A 6660-nucleotide genomic window follows, 5' to 3' on the forward strand; every position below is an offset into this window, starting at 1 on the left:
AAACCAGGCGACCCCACTTCCTTCAATCGCAAATATCTTGAGTTCTTTTAATCAAGATAGATGGGTATTTATTTCATTGGAAACAAGGCAAATGAACAGGCTTTAAGATGATACCAATAACCCCATATGCCCAAAAATGGATGAGCACCTGATTTCACCACGCTGCCTCACATATCATTAAACTGCACTTTGGTGATGTTGAAAGGGTGCGTCTTTTGTAGAGCTTTGAGAGGGTGTAAAAATAGGAAATGCTCCAAATTTGGATTCGAGTGGATTTTGTGCGACAGCGATGATTATTACATGTCTTTCCACTTTTCTGTACATCATTTTCTGTGACTCCAGGTTCCATGTGGCCTTCCCTTTGATCTCTTACCCTGTGGATCCCAATTCATGGATTCCCACTTTCTTTGTTATGCTTGTCTTTTTCTTGTTTGAGTGGAAGTGAAACTGACAGGGGAAAGAAGTGCACTTTCACAGTTTTATTCAGGGTAGCTTATTCATAGGTTATATATGTGGACAATTCTTGTGTCATATTATATCCAGCATCTTGACTGTCTTTTCGGGGGCTCTCCATTTGTTTAGATGGCATCGTGCTGGACTATTGAGCAGGTGCCCTGGTTCGAATGTCCGGCTGGGTGTTCTTGAACCCTGGGTTGTTTTATGGAGTTTTCAAGGCTCTCAACCCAGTAGGCTTAGTCTTACCAGAGGCAGACGTTAAATAGGGAGGTCTGACCTCTTAAATAATCAAAGTGTTGATAGAGGCATTAAACGCATACGCAAAAATACTGTCTTTTCTATTATTTCTTCAGATCAGGAAGGTTTCAATGCATTTCTACAAAAAGATGGTTGTCAACTTGTTGTGGGTTTTTTTCACTCACAGTTCATCCTGCCTTCTCATCCACTTTTTTTTATTTTTAAGACTGTTTATTGCCTTTAGCGTGAACACTGATTCAGTGAAAAATCTGTCCAATTATATAATGGCAGGGTGAAGTGTGGGAGACTCCCTTAAGCTGAGCGATGTACGATTTGTAATGAGATAAGAGGCAGTCTAGTTTACATTTTAACGTTTTGACAAAACATCATGTCCGTCCCCTTTATGTCTACTCTTTGGTTCAATTTGCTCTGCCGTTGCTAGTTTTGGAGCGTGAAGCTGTTGTCCTTTGTCATCAAAAAGAGATTTAATGTTGGGGTTATTGTACCATGGTTTCGTATAAATTGTGGGCCAAATACTCGAAACGAGTTTTTCCAGTTCTGTAAATCTTAATGCTGTTGTACAATGTAGGTAATAGTTAAAATGTTATTAAAGTTGGATTCATGCGATGTCAACTGTTTTCTTATGTGATTTGTGTCACGACGCGGTGGAATCAGGCGCTGGTCAATTTTGGGGCGTGTGGAGTTGTTGGTATCGTCTTAAAGCCTGTTCATTTGTCATCTTTCGGTGAAAAAAATGCCCATTTATCTTGAATAGAAGACGAGATATTTGAGATTTAAAAAGGTGGGGGTCACCAGGTTTCGGGGGTTAATAAATTAGCGAGAAGATGGCCGCCAAAGTCTGCTAACTTCAAAAGCTTGAGAGTCATTGAAAACTTGAAATTTAGTTATTTTGTGCCTTTTATGAAGTTTTTCAGTAAAATTCACACGTAAATTTGTTGTTACATTAACGTAAAAGGTTTTGAGCCTAAAAACAAAAATTTGATAAAAATCTCCAAACTGGCAGTAATGTGCCTATTTCTTCAATTTTATTATTTTGACGAGCGCCTGGTTTCTCCCTGATGCCTCACATATTTTTTTCACATTGCAGGCATCAGAATACTGTTTTTGTGTAGAGTGTCAGCTAGAATTGCATTTTGTCTTTCTTATGATTCATATATTTCTGTGTGTGTGCATGTGCGCATATACATAGGCTATAAGCCCTCAGTTTTGACATATTGTTGACTTGTGTTTATTTGAAGAGTCCTCGTCAAGACAGAAGGAAAAGTTGTGAATGTTGTGTGGGGCCAGTTGTTGGTGTTGAAGGGACCCACAGACTTGTTCTTTCTGTAGGTTGTTCAACTCCATTGATAAAGTACTGGCATATGACTGTGTTGGGACCAGTCCAGAGCTTATTACAAGGTATATCATCACTCACTTAACAATATCTGGACTGATTGATACCTTCTATGAGATTCGATATCATTTCATGTTCGTCTCACAAAGTCCAATCATGTTTTCATTTAGTTTTTGTGATGGCTAAAGGAGCACCTTAATGTTAAAGATTTGTAAGTGGGATGATTATGGCCATATCACTTTCACACTGTAAGGGTGTTGGTTATAGTTAACTTTCAGCAGTGCTTATTTCTTTCATTGTTAATCGCCTTACTTTTTTTTCTCCTCAAAATTTTGAAGGAGAATTTAATTTGGAACTATGTTTTTCAGTCAGCCCTGTTCATTTTGTAGCCGAGGGTGAGGGCTATATATAGGATGGAGGAAAAGATTCGGTTAGGGCAACTCCCAGTACAAGCCTATCAGTCATTCAAAGTATTGTAATATTGTTTTGTAATTTTTTCATCAACCCCTCTAAGAGTTGAAAACAAGTGGAATGTTCATCTTTGTTTGACTCTGTATTTAAGTGAGCCAGCCTACTCTAGTCATTGTCTCTTCTGCCGACCTTTCTCGTGATGTTTCGCGGCTGTAGGTTTTTAAAAAATTTGCTGTCAAATGAAGGGTTATAGGGTTGTTTTTTTCTCCAAATATAGTAACAAGAAGTTTTTGTTGAAAAAAAATGATGTTCTGTCTCTCTCACACTTTCATTAGAGTATCTGTTTGTTTGGTTTATACTGCAGAATGAAACAGACATAAGACATTTAATGTGGTGCTTTGGAAATTAATTTTCTTCAGACATTGGGGTTTTCTTTGGATTTTTTTGCTTGGACTTTATTTGGCTTGATGATGATATCTTCCTTTGAAAGAAATTTCCATAGCATCTCACCATGTGTCGTAGGTTTAGAATACATTATTTATATTTTAACATATCCATCATAGAGACTAGAAACTAAGCAAATTATTTAATAGTATGTTCATTCACAATTGTATTGTCCGAGGGGTCAATGCAAAGGGCTTTTTATGGGCCTGCTGTTAGCTCAGTTGTAATCATGCTGGACTAAAGACTAGATGATCCTGGTTCAAATCCCCAATGGGACATTCTGAATTTGTGGTGCTTTTGTTTTGTTTTTTTTTATGTTTTTTTTTTGGGGGGGGGGGTAAGGGGTTATTAAGGCTTTCCACTCATTTGGCTCAGTCGTATTATAGATGGGTATTAAATTTGGAGGTCCCGCCTCTTAAATAACCGTACTGTGTTACAAAGGGTGTTAAACCTTTACAGCCATATATACATTTTAAAGGCATTAGAAATCCCACAAGGAACATGTGTAAGCCGTGGAGAGATTGAATTCTTTGTAAAAAGTGATAGACTTAACATTTTATGTTTCTTTTTATCCTAAGCCAAGTCAAATGTACCTCTTAAGATGGTCCTGATATTGTAAGCCTCATCGACTTGCATTTGCCTTGTATTTTGTTTCTTATGTTTTGTGTATGGAAAACGATGCTGCTGGTAGTGTGTAGTAATGTAAGTATGACCAAAACAGTCGATTTGTGTATAGTAATTTTAGCTTTTGAGGGGGTGACAGTTATGTTTTCGTTCAACGTTCATTAATGTCCTGTTGCTGGATCTCTACACAGTGTTTGATTTCAGACAAACTTTGTTAATTCTGTTATCAAAATCATTCATTTTGAGATATGTTTTGATGATTAGATAAAAGACTGAACTGTTATCATTATTCTTTGTTATGGAATATTTGTATTTATGCTCTGTTTGTTAGGCATTATTGCAGTGTGCACTGTCTGTCCGATGGTCTTGGGAACACAACCATTTCAAGACTTACTAGATCCTGAAGTTTGTAAAATACTCCCCGATGGTTATATTGCACAAGGGAAATTTCTTCATTTTATCAATAGTAGTAGTAAACAGTTCCACCTAACTTGCACTGTTATCTTATACAGCTGGAATGATATCAGTTTCTGAACACGACCAATTGTGTGTTTTAAAAGCTTTTATAGTTTATAATATGGTATGATTTCAGGTGATCCGTTTGTTCATAAGTTTGTTGTCAGGTGCTGTTTGTTCATAAGTTTGTTGTACTGTGTAGTTGCAGCTACATTTTGCGTTAGGGTCCCCATGGTCGGAGTTCTGAATTTCAGGTGAGTTTTGTTATTTGTATAGGATTCAAATCTTCCAGACACGCTTGTGATGTAAGATTAAGGGAGATGTAGGACCTAGGAAAAAACAACTGAGTGTACGGAGCATTTACTTGCATACCCGTTTTATTGTTGTACTTTATTCCTTCTGCTGAGCAGTTTATTTCTGCGTTTAGTCCGTTGCTTCTGGTCTTTATTAATGCACATGTACAGTATTCAGTCTTGGCTGCTTTTATTTGTTTGAATTTTGTTAATTTTCACAATTTTTTGTCTGATCGGTTGTGTTTGTTGGTGCGGTTGGAGAAAAGTCTGTGATTGTGGGAGGTTTTCTGTGATTGTGCGAGACAGTTACGGTTTTTGTTCTTGGAGATCGAAGTCTGATTTGTTTTTGATATATAGCACTTGAGGTGTGTTATGTTGTAGGTGCATTGAAGTCTTCTTTGTTATGTGTGATATACTTTAGATGTGTGTGTGTATGTGTGCACGTGTGTGTGCATGCATGCGTACAGCATGCTGCATGCACCATTTTGAACCAGTCTATACCGTTTTTCATAAAAGTTCAGGCTTTTATAGTGGAAAAATTGTGGGTGCCCCTGATAGGTGCTACTTCTTTGCTAACCCTCTGTTTTTTTCTGGTTGTCCATCTTGCTTTTTCCCCGTAAATTTGGGAGGTTGGTGGATGCTCTGATGTGGTTTGCTCCTTCTGTCCTATCAAACGTCTATCGTCCTTATCTCTTTTCCTTCTTTTCTGTTAGTGTCACTCTCTAGTAACACCTCTAATCTACAGCACTTTTATGACCTAAGCTCCTAAAACTCTTAAAACTGAAACAAACAAAAAACCCAAACCTATAAATAACCATTATTATGGAGATGTGGATCTCTTTACTGGAACTAAAAATGGGATTAACTTTGACTTTTGACGAAGGGAAACTCACCCATGTTGATATTCTTCTGTGATGATCGAATGCACAATGTATTTACATTAAATACTGAACATGTATGTGCATATGTGTTTGTATATATATATATATAGCCTATGTTATAAACAAGTTTTGTTTATGTCAATTTTTGTCGCTGTTCTAGATCTAGATGGTGTTATTATTTGAAAGTGACATCAGTGAGGGAATAAATAACGTGTGTGTGTGCGCAACTGCTCTGGTACTTTTAATGCTTGTCTCAATTTTTTAACGATGTTTTTGATCGACTGGAAGCTGTAAACGATTGTTTCTGGAAAGATCTTAAATATATATATTTTGCTGAAATAAATTCTGAAATGACGATTTGATGTGTTCTATTTTGTTGGTTATCTGTGCTCTGCTTTTTTTTGTTTGGCTTTTCACTTCTCTGTCGTTTTTGGGGGGTTTTTTTTGCGTTCTTCTATTCTTTCCCTATCTGTTCAAACAAACAAAGAAACAAAACGAAACCAACCAACCAAAAAAACAAAACAAAATTTAAACCCAAAAAAAGCCTGGATCATGCATTCTCATTGGGGTAGTAATTTGGTCATATTTTTTTATTTTACACTCTGAATGCAGACGAGCGCTTGCGGTGCTACAGTTAGTTATGATCTTTGCTGTCGCACGCAGAAGAAAAAGATTCTCTATCGGTCTTTTCTTTCCGGCCTGTTGTTTCTGTCTACGTGGGCGGTTGGTGGAGGGCGCCTCTGGTAGGTCCTGCTTCTTTTCTTTCCCGCTTGTTGTTTCTGTCTACGTGGGTGGTTGGAGTGCGCCACTGGTAGGTCCTGCTTTTTTTCTTTCCCGCCTGTTGTTTCTGTCTACGTCTTACTTTATCCTTGCACTGAATTGTTCTTCTGTAAAATAGATGGTTTATGTCAGGTGGACTAATGGCCTTAAACACTGCATAAACACTTACTTAAAACGTAAACTTGAATATAAATCGACTGTTATTGTGTCGATGTAGTTCTCTTTACTACCCCCCCCCCCCAAAAAAAAAACACACCAAAAAAACAAACAAACAAACAACAACAAGAACAACCCACACACACAAAAAACAACAGCAAAGCGACACAAAACAAAACCGAAAAAAAACACCTTAAAACAAACAAACAAAGTAACAAACGAGCACATGAGTGTATGTTTGGAATTGTTTCTTATCTAATCGAAGCAAAATACGGACAATCAGTCTATGATTTCTTATAGTTAGTTAAAGCAACAATCACAACAAAACAACATAACAACACACACACGCGAGCGCAACATAACGAACTCCAAAACCTCCCCCCTCCCCCCTCCCCACTCCCACCCCTTCCCCACCTCCCCTCCAAACCACACTGTCTTATTCTAGAGAGAAATTAATCCATAAACATTGCACTGAGTTTGTTTTTTTTTCCCCCTCTACCAATTAGGCTGACCTACAACCTCCCATTTCCCGGCTCCATACTCCATATTGATCTACAGTTCGGCGTGT

The sequence above is a fragment of the Aplysia californica genome, unplaced genomic scaffold (genome assembly GCF_000002075.1).
Source record: "Aplysia californica isolate F4 #8 unplaced genomic scaffold, AplCal3.0 scaffold00292, whole genome shotgun sequence".
Taxonomy (NCBI): Eukaryota; Metazoa; Mollusca; class Gastropoda; order Aplysiida; family Aplysiidae; genus Aplysia; species Aplysia californica.